Source organism: Anser brachyrhynchus (assembly GCF_964034855.1).
Source record: "Anser brachyrhynchus genome assembly, chromosome: 13".
Classification (NCBI taxonomy): Eukaryota; Metazoa; Chordata; class Aves; order Anseriformes; family Anatidae; genus Anser; species Anser brachyrhynchus.
The window spans coordinates 9,468,830-9,485,024 of record NC_137708.1 but is presented as its reverse complement, the minus strand read 5'-3'; the positions used below and the strand labels follow the sequence as shown (position 1 = coordinate 9,485,024).

Below are 16,195 nucleotides of genomic sequence, written 5' to 3'. Positions count from 1 at the left end.
ATTATTCATCAGCTGCCACACGGTTCTTTTGTGCCTCATTTTAACTTCTGCCAAAGGAAGACAGTGGTGAGAGAGAGGAAAGCAAGGCCATTGCTGGCAGGCCTTGCTGGCACAGAGGCCAGTCCTGTGCACACGGGCATCCTCCTTGGAGGCCCTGTCCACTTTCCAGCTCATCCCATCTCAAGCCTCATTACACCGTGCAGAATTGCCTGCATCAACAAGTTTTTATTTCCTGTCTCCAGCCTTGTTGCAGTGCAGAACCAATGGCCTGAAATACTGACGTGGTATTGGTCCCAGCATGCCAAACTACCAGGCTTCTCCCTGATCAAACCCTTCCTAAAAATTCATTCCAGGGTGATGTTGTCCAGCTCCAAGCCTGTTGCCAGGATTTAATAAGAAGCTGCACGTGGAACATCAAGCTACAGGAATAACCAGGTTAGTGCCTGCAAAATTGTCAACCTAGATAAATGACCAAAATGACCGAATGTCAACTGTGTGGACGGTGACTGTGACTGTGTTTTCCACAGTTTGCAGCTAACTCTGCTTGGTTCTTCTGTACAAAACTACATATATCTGACCTTCTGCAGCTGGTGCTCTCCAGAAGTGTGATAAGCTTTGGAGTTACCTGTACCTTACCTGGGAGAAGGGGAGTGTGGATTCAGTAGCTTCTGAAAGTCTGGTCTTGTTGGGTTGATAAATTAAATGAAAAGAAGAGACAAAAACAACTTCTCATTGTCATGCTGCATATTTTATTTTATTTTATTTTATTTTATTTTATTTTATTTTATTTTATTTTATTTTATTTTATTTTATTTTATTTTATTTTATTTTATTTTATTTTATTTTATTATTTTTTGGTACATAACAATGAAGGAGGAAAGTTCACCCTGTTGTTAGGAACGGCAAATAAATCAATGAGTCCCCTGGAAGCTCAGTCCGTGATAAAACAGTAGTTAGGGGCTGTACAAACGCTTAACATGAATAAATCTGGCTTGCCACTGCTGTGCTGCAGCTGCAGAGCTCTCCTCATGCTGGATAGGTAATCATTGAAATACTCCCCTTGACAGGAAAAGCACAATTTCAAACAAACAAAACCTATATTTCAGAATAGAGAGAGCATGAAACCCCTGGGCAAACCCTTTGCCAAAGCACGAGCTTGCCTCACAGCAAAATAAACAGGAGGCACTGGTAGTTTCACAACACGGTCCAGAGTCCCAAGATGTGATCAGTTATCTGGCAGTTGGGATGGTGAGAGGGAAGGCAGCTGGCAGCAGCGTGCCTGCAGCCTGGCACACTGATAATTTTGGAGGGTGATCTGCCTTCTTGTAAGAGTCTCATAAACTTCATTAGACTTTGAATATGGATTCCTTGCACAGACCAGGCTTGCTGGATAGACTTAGTGATATTTATTTCCCCAAATATGTTCTTAAGTAAGGAAGTACCTAGAATTATCTGAGAAAATGTTTCTGGGGGGGGTAAATTCAGTTTGCTGTAGCTCCAAAATATTACACAGAATTAAATCTGCTTTCTTGCAATAGAGAAAAAAATAGTTCTGGCTAATTAATCTATTCATAGTGCCACTCAGTTGTTCTCCGTGATTGATGACAAGTGTTTTTGACATTAATATCCTGGTTCTTAGATTCTGTTAATGTTTTGGATAAGTATTTGCAGAAAACAAAACAAAGATCTAGTTGAGAACAGATGCCCTAATTCTAATGGAAGAACTTAACACCAGCTCCTTTAAAGCCTGTTTCTTTAAAGCCCACTTCTGATGTGGGCTCACCACTCCCCCTGTATGTTTTGCAGTTTTTCTGTGTCTTTGGCATACCCCGCAACAGAGACACAAGTTTTTAATTACCCCATCAGGCTTTCTTCCCTTCTTCCTGATTGTTGCCACCCAGTTATGGTCTATGATGATCTTGATCTTAAAGGAGCTAGGTTATGCATGGGATATCAGGAATAACTTGCAAAGATGCACACCATTCGATGTTTGACACCATCTCTTAGGACTGTATTGTTTCTTCCATACCATTTCCAAAAAGCACCATCTCCTGTATAACAAACCGAATATGTTTTGTTTTGTTTTGTTTTGTTAGTGATATTGGCAGGAGCTGTCAGTCTAAAAGGAATTAGATGTGCCACTGAAAAGACAAGCATTATTTATCCTCATAGTCCCTCTCTAACTTTACCTGAGTGTTGCCTCACTAAGAGAGTCACACGTAAGTGAACATAATTATATGCTAAAGGTACACATTATTCAATAACTCAGCCAAGAACAAGGATGTAACTTTTATACATCAGAAAAGCAGTACAGGAGATTTATTACTAAGCTGCCAGATAAGAGGCTTACATTTAAACAGACATAATTAAAATTCATTTAACTTCATTCTGTAGGCACAGAGTTACACTGATATCCGTCTAACAGTGGCAAAGCCTGTTAAGGGCTGGTGCAGCTTCCTCAGGAGTCAGTGACAAAGGAGTGCTGGAGGCAGGGTCAGCCCTTCACCTGTCTGGGGACGATTATTACAATAAGCAACATCTATGGAAATTCATGTCCCTACAGTTAAAAATATTCAATACAAAAATCCAGTAGGCAATCCTTCTACTGTGGCATTATAGACAGGGCATTTTCTGATACATGTTAAATTCGCAATAATCTGCTGAAGTACTGCATTTTCAAGAAAACAAGGCCTATTGCCTTCCTTTTGAGTTCCTGTATTCTATTAGTTTGTAAAGTCAATATTCTGTGAGTGCATATTATCTTCAAAAATATTTCTCTGAAACTGTATTTAGAAGCCATATCAAATAAAACTAGCCTGTGGCGTAGATCAGGTTTGAAATACCTGCTGTCTGTTTGGGCCTAACTTCTCTATGGTGTGCGATTGTGCAGAAAGTCCCACTGGGTCAAATGTGTTCCCTGTTGTTGTCTAAATAGCAATCTTTTTGAAAGGGCCTTTCAAAATGTCCCAAGCATTATTTCAGACAGTAGCCAACACTGATATTTCAGATCCAGCCCATGCTTCAGTCTCCACTTAAAACCTCCATGGGACTTTTCATAAGGGCACTGGTTTTCCCCTGTGACCTTTGCCAAAATTTTACCTTTCCTCACCCAGCTACTTCACCTCTGGACGTAATGAAATAAGAATTCAACCACATGCTCTCAGGTGCTTTGAGAAAGTTTGTTCATATTTCCGCAAAGCAGTAATTTCTAAGCCTTGTGTTTATCTTTTGCAAGGAAGGGAAGCTAGTATCTGTGTTAATGAGTGCTTTTAACCATAAATAATCACCTAAGAATGTGCATTTTTTTGTTTGTTTTTGGAAAGAAGATATTCACTAGTTATGTATAAACGAATCTTCACTGGACACATTTTGGCTTCTCACGCAGAATATAGTAACTACATTGAGTATGCAATAAAAATCATAAACTGACCATGATGACTGTATCGGGATACTAAGCAGGGGTGGATGGATCTGTCTGCTATAGCCAAACTTTCACTGTGTATGAAGCTGTGAGGAAATCCTGAAAAAGAGGCAACTGGTAAATGTTCAATATATTTAATACTTTACTCCCTCATTTGGAGAACAAAGAGTTGCCTGTTTCATACTACTGGTTTGGACAAAAGCAGGGCACAGAAACGTGTAATCTGCATTTTCTGAATAGTCAAGATCTACAAAGATGATTTCTTGTCTCTAGCTCTTTTATGTTGACATGCTAGCAAAATCTGACCAAAAATCTGAAATGTATTTTTTGCCAAAATTCATAATCAGAATCAAAAATATACACAGTTCTGTTGTGTGGTAGTGCAATATGAACCATTTGCCTAATATGAACATAGGACTCCCACCATAGAGCGTAAAATAGAACTAATCCTTTAAACCAGTATAAAATTACTACTCTTATCTCCTGAGAGCTAGTCTAATAAACTGATGAATATGTACAAGCTTCTGACATCCAATGAGAAATTCAGATATACAAGGAAAATAAAAGGACAAGGGGAAGAGGGTCTGATTCTTCTCAGGAAGCCGCTCCTGCTAATGCGGAGTGGAAACTCCCACTGTGAACCATGTCGCTTCCATCATGTGGAACCACTCTGTGAGGTCTTTTCATTTTGTAGCTTTGGAAAATTAACTAGAAAACAGCTTTTTCTGATGGTTTTGACAATGGAATGTGTTTTTCTTTATTCTGTAATGATTAGACTGACAGTCTTTCTGTAAATAATTCATAATGTGTGACTGTGCATTTCAGATATGGAAATGTGCACCTGTAACATTGGTAACATACATAAATATTCATTACAATGTTTTTTGTTGGGCAGTTCTAGCTAAGTATGTCCTACATATATTTAATTTTTGAATATAAGAGGAAGAATGATCTTATGTTGGTGTGCGACAGATCTAATTATAGTTTGTTAGGTTGCTGTCACCTTTCTGCAAGTTTAATTTTCTCACAGTGGTGGAAAATAGTTAAACACACACAAAAAATGGGACGTGCTATTGTGTTATAAAAGACTTAACACCTTGCATTAATGTTGCTGTTTTATGTCTGATTTTTTTACTTTGTGCTGTTCTCACCTCTGGGCACAGACATGATTTGCCTTTCTGACCTGAAAAGGGTCTTGTGTGCCTGAAAGCATATCTGCTTTTCTCCTAAAACCAGAAGCATTCAAACTTCAACCCACATTTTCTGCTGAGCCCAGTGGAAGTGGTAGTGTCGGGCTGGTGGCACACCATGCTGGGAAGCATGAGGTCCTTCATTTGAGATGCAGCTTTCTGGCCCAACTCCGTGATACACCTCTGGACCCCTGGCTCGTTCTCTCTGTTCACCTCCTTCCTCCCAGAGATGGTTTTTGCTTTTCCTTTCTTAGTTCAAGGATTCTCGTTTGTATTAACTTCTGTTCTCCACCACTTCTGCGCAAAAGTGTCTCTAAGGCCCTTGGCTTCCAGAGCCCTTCTAGCAATTTTCGGTGTGAATCTTTGTGCAGCAGATGTAGAAATTAGGACAGAGATGAGGCCACCTATCCCAAATCGGACAGCTGGAGGCAGGGCACGGCAGGGCTGTGGCAATGCCCCCTGCCCCGGAGCACAGAGCTCAGGGTGCAAGGATTCAGGCACCCCCGCACCCTCACGCTTTTTGTAGGAGCCAGTCTCCGGGTTGGCCCCCGGTGTGCCCACCTGCATCCTTAGCACCAGCATCCTCAGCACCGGCCGGGTGCTCGCTCTGGACAGAGAAGGTGAGGCTGCAAGGGGAGCCCGCGTATGGAAGGAGGGGTGCATGCACTGGAAGGGGCAGGGATGCTTGTAGGCAGAAGGCATGCCAGCTTGCGGAGACGCACGCAGGGGAGGAACGAGGAAAGCTTACGGGAGCGGGGCAATGCGCGCGTGGGAGCGGGATGCGTGGCTGCACGGAGCGGGGAGGCACGCAAGACACGAGGGATGCGTGTAGTGGGGAGCAGGGCAGGGCAGGGCAGGGCAAGGCAGCTCCTCCCCGCCCTGAGTGACTCTCCCGACGCCTAATCGCCGCGCTGGGCCAACGTGATGTGCAGCAGCACGGCCCAATCCGGCCGGGGCGGCGGGGCCGGGGCGAGCCGAGCGCGGGCAGCGGGGTTGAGGCACGGCTCGGCTCGGCACGGCACGGGGCAGCACGGCTCGGCTCGGCTCGGCGGTGAGTGCTCTCGGCAGCTCTCCCAGCGCGGCTCCAACTTGCGGAAAGTTGCTGGCTCTCGCCCCCCCGGAGGAGCGCCAGCCCGGGCGGAGCATCCTGCCAGCAGCGGCGGGGCGGGAGGCTCCCACCGGCCCTTCTCGTCCCTTCTTTTTCCCTTCCTTTCCCTTCCCCTCCCGCCGCCCCGCTGCGCTCCCGGGACAATGGGGGCGGCCCCGGCCGGAGCCCCGGGCGCGGTGCGGGTCCGTCCGCCCCTTCCAGCCCCGCGGCGGCGGCGGGGGGGTGGGGGTGCAGCTCGTCCCGTTCGTCCCCACGGCAAACTTCGCCCCCGGGCCGAGCCGGGATGCGCTGCCCCCGGCCGCCCGTAGCGGTCTCCCGGCCGCGGCGTGGCCGGGCCCGGGGCCGTGCCGAGAGGGGGGAGCCGCCGGGGCCCGGCCTCTGCCAAAACTTGAGGTTTTGGGGTCAGCCGCTCCCCGCTGCGGGGTCCCGCAGAGCAGGACGCAAAAGGGGGATTCAGCCGGCGGTTAACTTGAGTCTCTTGCGCAGGATAGCGCGGCAGAAATGGCGAGGAAACTGGAGCCGGCTTCCCGTCTGAGCGGAGGGGGGGTGGAATAAAGCGGAGCGGTGGGGCAGGCGTGTGGGTTTATTTTTGTACATCTCTAATTGGGACTGGGAGAGGAAGTGTCCCCGTGCTCCCCCGGACAATGGCTTCTTGTTGGGAGGCTGGGGAGGGAAGGGGAGCAGCGGGGAAATCCTCAGGAGGCGAAGCTGGAGGCTCTCCTCTGCACAGGGGAGGCTGGAGCAGCCTGGCACCGGCTGTAATAGCATCAAACCCTGATGCTAGCAGAGGTAACAGGCTCCACAGGCATGACTGTGCCCCAGAGCAAGTTTTACATTTTTATCTGAGTGAAAATAGTGGTGAGACACGTGGAAGGGAATCCAGTCTCCAGTTAATAGTAATCCTTCCCTGGGAGAGGCTGCGTGCACTCCGTAGTAACATTCGTACCTTCGAGCAAGGCATCACTTGGACTCCCTTTTTCTTCTTTCTTTTTTTTTTTTTTTTCCTTTTCAGGAGAGCTGTTAGTATAGCTCTGAGCAAATGCCATTGAATCAGCCTGGAGGTTGTTATTGCTGTTACACAATCCCAGTGGAATGCCTGTGTGCAAACTAGAGCTGGGCTTCCTGTTTTTGGTCAGTCTGTAGAAGAGACTATAAAAGATAATAGATATCTCAGATAAATTGCTTTTGCATGAGAACTTGGAGCCATTGTTCAACCAGTAACACTTGTGACGCCTCAAGTGAGCCTGGTAACCTGAGAAGAAAAACTCCTTAATGCTGGGAGACTTACGCAGAGTAACTTTAAAGACAACAGATGGAACCTGGATATAAAGAGGGAATAGTTACAGAGATCAACATATGTTAGTGCTGTTCATAATAATGTATAGAAATTCAATCTGTTTTGAAAAGAAACCGTGTTCAAAGAGGAGCTGCTGGTAGTTTGTCAGTGGTGAGCAGTGTTTCTGGGGGATTAGCAGACACAAGGCGAATCCCCTGGGCGCAGTCTTCTGTAGCTGATTTCAGCCCCAGGGGAGTTTGATGGATTTCAGTGTGGGGTGTGCCCATGGAGAGCTTAAATTTAAGATCTGCTGGTTTGCATTTGAATACTTTTTGGAAAAATATACTTGAGAATAACTTGCTAAGAGAGATCTTTTTGAAATGCTGCTCTTATCGCTGCCCATTAATCTTGCCAAAAGTTTAACAATTTGAGGATGTTGCTTAGTTGTAACTGAGGTCCTTTGAAAGAATTCTCTGTGAAAGATGAATTACTCATTCTTTGTCTGTGTTAAGAGATCATAATGTGATTATTAAATTGAGTTATTCAGTGCTAGATATAAAGAACTGCGCTTAACCAGTGTCTTTGTTCTCTTATCAAAGCTCATCTGACAAAAGTTTTCCCTCCTATAAAGAATGCAAATACCTCCCCAGATTAAAGAATGCCCAGAACTCTAGAAACCTATTTACTAGTTTTGTCTAGATTAGTTTCACAGTGGGGAGGGCTCTGGGGACTGAAGACTTCATTAGGTATTTGTCTGATAGATGCTTGGATTTGGGATAAATGCAGAGAAACTCCTTCCCCTGGGGCTCCTTTACTGAATTCTCTGCTCTGGGTTTCAATTGTTGTGAGATTAAGATGGCGAGTGAAGGAATTGCAGCCTTGTTAAATGGGTTTGATGCCACATCCACTCATGCGAGATCTAGTAACTCTTTCCTGTGTTTACTTGGCTCCTGTGCAGCAACTTAACTTGCTTCAGAGAAATGGAAACACAACTGTTATGATTTCAAGAAGTGAATGAGAATTGCGTCTTTTAATCATTGGTCATAAAGGATGTTAGGGACAGTAATGTGCTTAGCTGCAAGTGATCTAAGTACGCACTTCTATAATTAAACTTGTGTAGTAAAACTGCAAGTTCTCCATGTGGAGCATCAGTGCGTTTGGGTGCATTTTCTGCTAATGTGGATAGCTTACTACATTGAGAGAAGAGAAATGCTTTCTTTTTTACGTGGTTGATGGTGATATTGGGGAGGGAGTGCCTGTGATATTTCTTTCCCTATATAGTATCTTAACCCAATTCCTTATTAAATTGGTGGTAATGATAAGTAGTAAGTAACCTGGGTCACCAAAGACAGCCTCGTTTAGCCTCTGAGTTGGTGGTTGGATGGTAGTAGTTCACTTGGTGCAGTTGACCAAGTACACCCTATCTGTGTTCTTGGTAAACTGTTTTGTATGACATTGAATGATAGGTGCAGAAACATGAAGAGGCTGTGTTGTTTTTCTGTTTTCTTTTCTTTTTTTTTGGGAGGGGAGGGAAGGGGGGAACACCACCCTAGATATTTGTCTCACAGCAACTTTTTCAGATTCTTAAGTTATAATGTCTTGCATCTCTCCTTTCCTTTTCAAAATGCCGAATGCTGTAGACCAGAATCCTGTAGAGAGATTTGTCCCTCTGTGGATACAGGCCTGTTAGCTTTGCCTGTGGCAAAGGAAGTGACAGTAAGGCAGCATCTTGCCTATTTGTGTTATTCCGTCACAGGCTGGATTTCATGTAGCTCTAGTAGTGCCCCATAAAGCACAGTCCCAGCTCAGGCAGCACCCTAGAGCAGAGGCAATTTACGATGCTGTGTTTAATGGATTTCAGTGGTGACTTGCAGTGCAGCAAGGCAGGTTGGTTGACCTGATGCATGGACATGGGAATGGTTTGAATCAAGAAAGGAGTTAGAAAGCTCATATGGAAAATGATGAACAGTATGGCTTCATGTTCCTCATTGTTGCTTTACAGTTTGCAAACAGGTGGGCTGGTTAAATTTGTTTTATTTGGCTGCAGCTTGGTTTAGCAGTGTGCTACATAATAGCAATAAACAGCAGAAGAAACTTACGTTTGGGCTTTGCATATTACCTTTACCTCTATGTGTATTAGAGCGGTAATTCAGCATGGGAAGGCAGATTCTCATCTTTCTGCTCAGTGCCAGCTGTTTAAACATGTGACTGACAATCTATCAACCTGCAATAACAGATTAATTTTTAACTTATTGGTTACAACTGAGAAGTTCTTTGCCATCTTGGGAACAGCTGCAATATGATAGGTTAATGTTTATGAACTAATTACTAAACTTTGTGTACTAGGTACTATTGAATATGGACATTGAGCAGTTAAAGAAAGTTGCTAATTGCGTTAAAAAGCCAAACGTGAAGTCAGAAATGTCTACCACTAGGTCTGTGTGAATGATAGAGTTAAATGCTGAATTTGAAAGAAGTTCATCAAATAACCTTAACATGTGTGCGGAGCAAAACATTCTCTTCATTTCAAGTAGATTAAAAAGAGTTGGTCTTAGTTTTGCAATGAGGGTGATGCAAGGATGTATTAATTTTTTTTTTTGTTGGGTTGCTCTAACGAATGACACAATATCACCTTGTTCTCTCTCCTATCCCTGGCTCCCCAAACCCTTAGATAGGCATCTGTTGCTGGCATCTTTTCACATATGTTCCTGTTGACACTTTGGGAATGGGAGCATTGCACAAGCAGCCGTGGCTGTGGCTGTTTGCTGCGACCAGCTCACGGCTGAGTTCAGTGTGCAGCACTGCTGGCTGCGTGGGGGTGTGTGGACAGACTGTCCCCTGTGTCCCCCCCCTCTGCCAGTCCCAGAGACTTGCTCAGCCTCTAACACACCATCAGCTCTCCCTGCTCGCACCATTAAAGCCCTTTCCAGCCCGGAGGTGCCTCTGTTCTTGTTGCTGGTGTGTGCGTAGGTGGGAAGGGTGAGAGTTGTGATCTCAGGTCTGAAGGCAGCTGAGTGATGGTGTAACAAACACCTGGGCTCTGGGTGGTGTGGCTGGGAGAAGCAATGCTTACCGACCATCCTGGAGGTGCTCTGAGCAGAGGCAGCTCAGCTGACAGTGAGAGGCTGTAATTGCTGTCAGCCATGTGACTGCTGCCCATGAATGTGCTACTGTTGTGTCTTCTGCTCCACACATTTGGGTTTGTGTTCGTCTGGATGTGCCGTTTCTTTTGAGCTTATTGGATGGCAAGGGGTTTAATGAAGGTATCCCTGTTGTGGTCTGCTCTCGGGGTGCTGGTATGTGTGGGATGCTTTGGGGGTGGGTTGTGCTTACGCGTGCCAGCATTTAGTCTAGTTTCCTGCTGAAGTGATGGAGCAGGAAAACAGAAGTCTCCTCTTCAAAGGCGGGGGGGTGGGGCTGGCAAAGAGGATGTGCTGATCTGTGTTTTGCCAATACCATGCTCTTTGGTCCCAAAGAATTACTGGCGGTGGAGGTATTTAAGATCTTCACATGGAGGGCACAGTTGACGGCGGTGCTGCCAACAGGAGAGGTGTGCAGCACTGGGGCCATGGTGCTGGGGCATCCACCGGTCTCCTGGGAGCCTGTAATTTGTTGGCTTTTTTGGCAGTAGATTAAAAATGCAAAGAATGACAAGCAAGTCCTGTCTGGCCCACTTGCAAGGACTATATCATGTGTCTTCCTCTAACAGCTAGTGGTTCAGGTCTGTATTTTGTGGGTTAACGCTTGGCCTGCTCAGAGCTGGTTTTGTCACTGGGTTTGCGTGTGGTGTAAAGATGGAGAGGGGGCCCGTGTCCTCAGAGGAGTTGCTACTGGCAGAGATGGAGCTATATAAAGCCTTTCTTTCCCTTTTGCTTGTTGCCTCCTGTTAGTTTACCTCTAAATTTCAGCAGCCCTGCCCTCTGGTTTGCCGTGTCCAGGTGGAATGTGCTCCTGCACCACCATGACTGTTGCCACAGGGCACGTGCATTACTGACACTGGGGAAATGGTGTGGAAGAAATAAAATAATTACTGGTTTGACATGCAGCTGAGGATGTGGGAAGCAGGATGACTCTCTGAGATGTGAAGCTCTGGTTAGGACTGCGGCCGGTTGCTCACGTCAATCCATATGGGCCATATGCTTCTAACCAGCCTCCTTGTCTCATTTCCTCCTTTGAAATGCTTACAGCTGTTTCTCCTGCCTCTTCAGTAGGTTTTTGTTCCTGTAAAAAGACTGACAGCTCACAGATGCTCCTGGGAGTCCCTGCATAGCTGTGAAGAGAGGATACTACTGTGATCTTCAGGAGAAGATAAGGTGTAGTCTCTCTGCGGGAGGCCTAATTTCTGATGTTTTGAAGTAAGCTTTATTTTGTTTGTTTCTTTTAAAGCTGAAAACAGTTTGGTGTGTCATTCACTGTTTCCCTGATCACGTAGGACACTTTGTGATGGGAAGTGAGAGACCAGGTAGTTGGTGCTGTCATCTGTTGTACTGCAAGGAAGGTGGGAATGACATGGTAAAATACATGTCTGTGTCAAACTGGGTTGAATGCCTTTACCTAAAGGAGTTGTTGGGACGGTGCCTGTAACAAGTAAAACCTAGTGGTCTGTTTATGTAGGAGGTCCATGTGATTTTGCTCTCATTTAGGTACTGAGAGCATATGAAACATCTCTGCTCTTGATGGGTTGCCTGTTGGCCGTAAACTCTAAGTAAACAAAACTTCTATTATTTTCCAAACCCCGGGCCACTTTGATGACTCTGTATTGCCATTTTTTTTGCAATCCTAACGTCAGAAAAAAAGTTGGTGTCCCAACAGCTGTTGCACTGTTGTCAGAAATAGAAAGTCTTGTTTGGGATCCTGGTTGCATGTAGGTGGCTGGAGACTGCTTCCCTGTCGCATTCTCCCAAGGCTCTCACTGCCGTGCAAGGAGCCACAGGTTGACTCTTCCTCCTGTAGAAAATAATGCAGGGCTGCACTCTTTTGTTCCCTGCCCATGTTTTAAATGGTAATTTGTAAACTGCTTTCAGAAATAGAAAATAAAGTAATTCTGATTTATGTTCTTTTACAGCCTTGTTCTTTAGACTTAAAATACACAGGATAAGTCTGGCCCTTCCCTCTATTCACTTTTCATAGCCACCTTTGTTTTTTTAATTTATATATCTTTTTATTCTAAATTCCTCCCCAAAATAGAACAGGCATCAGCCTGCAAGAAAAGGCTGCCAGAGGTTGGTCTTGTGGGTTATAGTGGCTTTTTGGCCTGGTTGGAGACTGAGCCCCACCCGACATGGGCTTGGATTAAAAATAGCCTTTCTTTTCAGCAAGCTGAAAACTGTGTACAACACGTTCATGTCTTGGCTTCTGGGATGCTGGCATGGGGAGCCTTTCAGCTGCAAAATGGCTCAGAAAATCTGTTGCTAGCACACCAGAAAGTGTTATGGTGACCTGTGTCAGGAAGGTGCACAGCCAGGTGTCTTCTGCCCATGTGGCTATTGCAGAGATTGAGTCAAGTTCTAGCCATGCTTCTTGCACAAACTGAAAGAGTTGAAAGCTGTAGGCTGGTGACCACGGACTCTGCGGTCTGGTGGCCTGGAAAGAGCTCCTGGTCCACTCTTGTTAGTGAAGATGGTTGGCTAGATGGGTGGAATAGATGCTGCACTGCTGAGCCACAGATGCAGGAAGCAGTCAAGGGCTTTTTTTCTTCCTTAAATGCCTACCTCAGCTTAGGCAGTTGTGAAAAAAACTCTGGCAGAAGTTATTGTGCTTCATTACCTGAGATGGAAACGTCTTAGTCTGGTAGCAAGGTGTTTCATGGGTGGCAGGAGGACCCTGAGGCTCTCCTCTCTGGAAGGAGAGCGCGGCTGGAAGAGTCTCCTGGATGGGGAGGTGCTTTCACAGAGCAAAGTGCAGTGCTGCCTGCTCGTATGAACTTGGCAGGGAGTTAGGTGAGAAAGGGCATTTATGCCGCTCACTTGGCTGGGGGCCATGCATTCAGTGGGAGATAGCAATCCCGGTCCCAAAGCACAACCTCTTACCTTCCTTTGTTCATGTTGACCAGCATTTTGATGCCCAGCAAGAACAGCAGCAGTGTTTTGGGGCTTCTCTGGCATTAGGCTGCTAGTTTAGGTGTGCCCCAGCTCAAGAGAATTACAAGGGCTCACAGACTGCTTCTGCCCTGTAGCCTCCCATGCTGTCCTGACTGTCTGCTCCCTCTTCCCTCCTCTTAGAAAAGGGAAAAAAAAAAGTGGGGAAACAGCCATTAAGAGCAGGAGGTTGACCAGTGCCTGATGTGCCCATCTCATGCCCTCTGCCATGTATTAGAAAAGCCAAGCCCCAAAGCCAAGGCTTCTTGGGCAGGTGGGAGTGGTTGGCCCTGGGACAGCAGAGGGAAGGACCGAGTGTCTCCTTGCTTTGGGCATCAGTTCTCTGCCTAGTAAATCTCAACCGTTGACTTCTTGCCTTGTTTCATGCTGTTTTCCGTTGTGGGCCAGGCTTGGGAGGCAGCAAGTTGTTTCACAGAGCGGTAATAGTGCCAGCCACTCGCTGTCCCCTGCTGGAGACAGTGGCATGCAGTGCCTGCGGGATGTGGGGCTGGAAGCCCCTGTCCATGAAAGCCTCCAGCTCGGTCCTGAGCCCTGACAGGTGTTTTGGATAAATAAGTGAGCAGGGAGCATGAGGGAAGAACAGAGATGGGAGGAGGGCAGGGAGCCCCTGTGTGGTGCCTGTTTCACGGCTATTTCTGACTAGCATGCTTCATGGGCCTGGAATGGTTTACGTGACCTTGATGATCAAACGTCTCTCTGAAATGCCTTTTTCTCTTCAATTTTCTGTGGACTCCGCCTTGGCCTGTTCTGTTTCTGGTTCTTCTAATCTAGGCTAGACTGTATTTAAAAAAAAAAAAACAACAAAACTTCAAGATGGGAAATATTGTCTCGTTTACAAAAACCTTTGTAAACAGTCATGAAACTGACTGAAGAAGGGCGGTAGGAGGATTTTTTCTTTTTTTCCTCCCAGAGTCTAGGGACAGAGCCTTCAGCTTTTGTCTAACTTAGTCGCATGTTTTTACTTTAGCTGAGAGTCAAGGAGCTATTAGTTCACATCTCAAATACTTAAAGTGGAAAAACTGACTCCTGCAGTTATTTCTTTACTAGACATTTTTGTGCTGAAGGGAACTGAGTTGTTTTTTTTTTTTCCTTGAAAAGAATGTTAGCTAAGCTGCTTTTAAAATTATATAAGTACAGGAACTTAAATGAGGCAACATGAGCAGTTGCTCACTGCAGAGGCAGGTCAAGACAAGGAAAACCTGCAAAATACCAGGAGAAAAAGCATAAAGAAGAAAGTCTGATCTGTGATGTCTTTGAGACAGGCAGAGTGACGTCAGAAGTGCTGCTGCTTTCTACCAGTTCTTCCAACACCAGGTGCTGGATGAGGCTGCAATTTGGGGAGATGCTGTGCTTTCGCAGGAGGTGTCAGTGGACACCAGTGCAGCAGCTGGGGTATGCTTGGCTCTGGCATGCAGTAGGTAATCCTTCGCTTGCCCTGGGGCCTGTTTGTGGGGCTCCTGCCCGTTTTATTTGACAGAACTGCTTCTTTCGCCTTGGCTCCAGATGATGGGGAGGCTGTCCTGCTAGAAGAAGGTAATTAATTGCAGAGCTCTAGGGAAGTCCTCTGGATTCCTACTGGAATTATAGCATCTCATTGAAGCGGCGGGAAACAAAGCTTAAGGAAAATCTCCTTTGTTCTCCCTTTTTTTAAGATCGACATATGAAAAGTATTTTGATGGTAGAAGGAGAATAGGAAGGCACGTGATTCTGCACTCAAATTTATATATGTGGGACAGATTTTTGCCAATGTGTTAGGGATTAATTTAGGGCTCTCCAGAGTTGAATGCCCAAGATGTTTAAAATGCAAGTTGAAGACCTGGTATAACAAATTTGCTCCACTTCTGGATTAGATGAAAGGTGAAGCGTAGTGTTTGTAGAACAAGGTTGCACTGTTACCTGTGTGTCCCTTGCGTGTTCTTCTGTGCCTATTATGATGGAATCTGCAAATTGCAGCTACAATCCTGCTTTTCTGTATGCCCTTATAACACCTTTGTAGCTTGGTGTTGCAGGAGTTGATAAGATGAGGTGTGATCCTGCTTCTGCATGCTAGAAGTCCCATGTAACACTGGTACGTTAGTGGCAGGAATATTGGCCACAAGCGATGCTGTTTGTGTTGACAGAGTGGTGAAATGAGTCCCAGTTGCTGCCCTGCTTTTGCTGGGAGAGCTCAGGGCAGCCCCTCCCAGCAGGCGAAACTGCTGGGTGAGCACCGAGGCTTTCAGCATTTCCGAAACAGCACTAACCAAGTGGAAACTTGAATTCCAGCTACCCATCCCTGAAATTGGCATTCATACTTCATGAAGCAGTGTTTCAGCTGGGTCATTGGCTAAACAACATCTGAAAGATCATAAATCCTGGGTCCTTGTTTACGCTGCCATTGCAATCTTATGTTCCTTCCTGATAATCAGCCAGGAAGGGTCTGTGGAGCGTTGTTTGGGTTTGGAGCAGGGCTGTGGTTTTGAGATTCCAGGATGCTGAGTCTCGTCCCAGGGACAGGCTTGGATGCTGTCCTGCCTCAGAGCCTCTGTAGCAGGACCCTAATGAGCAGGCTGATACTCAAGTCTGTTGCTGTTTTCGTTGAGTTAAAACAGTGTTTGCTTTTTGCTGTAACTGCTGGGTGGCTGCAGTGGAATATACATAGTATATATTCCACTATAAATCCTGTAGTTAAACATTTCCTTGACCCAACATAGAACAAGGTGCTTGTCTCCAGCTGGTCACAGGAACGAGGGAAGTGAGTTCAAAAGCCATATTGCAATTAAGCTCTTTCTTCTTGAATTCTGCATAAAAAGTTTTGCCTCCAAAAACAGATTGAGGACTTTACACACACCTTACCTATTTCCTAAAATAAAGTTATCCTGTTACAATTGGTATGGTGCAGACAGGGAAGGGAGGAGGTTTGCCCTGTCTTTAAGATTTTTTTTTTCTGTGATAGCAATGCTTTGAAGGAGGTCAGTAGAGAACAAATGGAAATACAGCTACAAATGTATTCCAGTCTTCGTGTGCTACTAGAAGTAATGACCAAGCTTGAGTCTTTGTTTAGGTAAAACTCACCTTTCCACAGAGGAGAAAGGGGAAACTGGGCCTTCTGAAAACTGCAAG

The 16,195-nt window shown here is 45.6% G+C and overlaps 1 protein-coding gene across 7 annotated transcripts in view; it reads left to right on the top strand.

Moving 5' to 3' along the window:
* The first annotated feature begins 206 nt into the window (after nucleotides 1–206).
* The window catches only part of PLS3 (plastin 3), a 55,885-nt gene continuing 39,896 nt past the window's right edge, over nucleotides 207–16,195 (top strand). Inside the window, exons 1-2 of one of the 7 annotated variants that reach the window (XM_080553726.1) lie at nucleotides 207–435; nucleotides 11,204–11,350. The gene's annotated coding sequence lies outside the window, so the exon portion shown is untranslated. Of the gene's footprint in view, nucleotides 436–5,510; nucleotides 5,663–9,726; nucleotides 9,954–11,203; nucleotides 11,351–16,195 lie in introns of those variants that run through there. The other 6 variants (XM_080553722.1, XM_080553725.1, XM_080553727.1 and 3 more) reach the window with 6 other exon arrangements.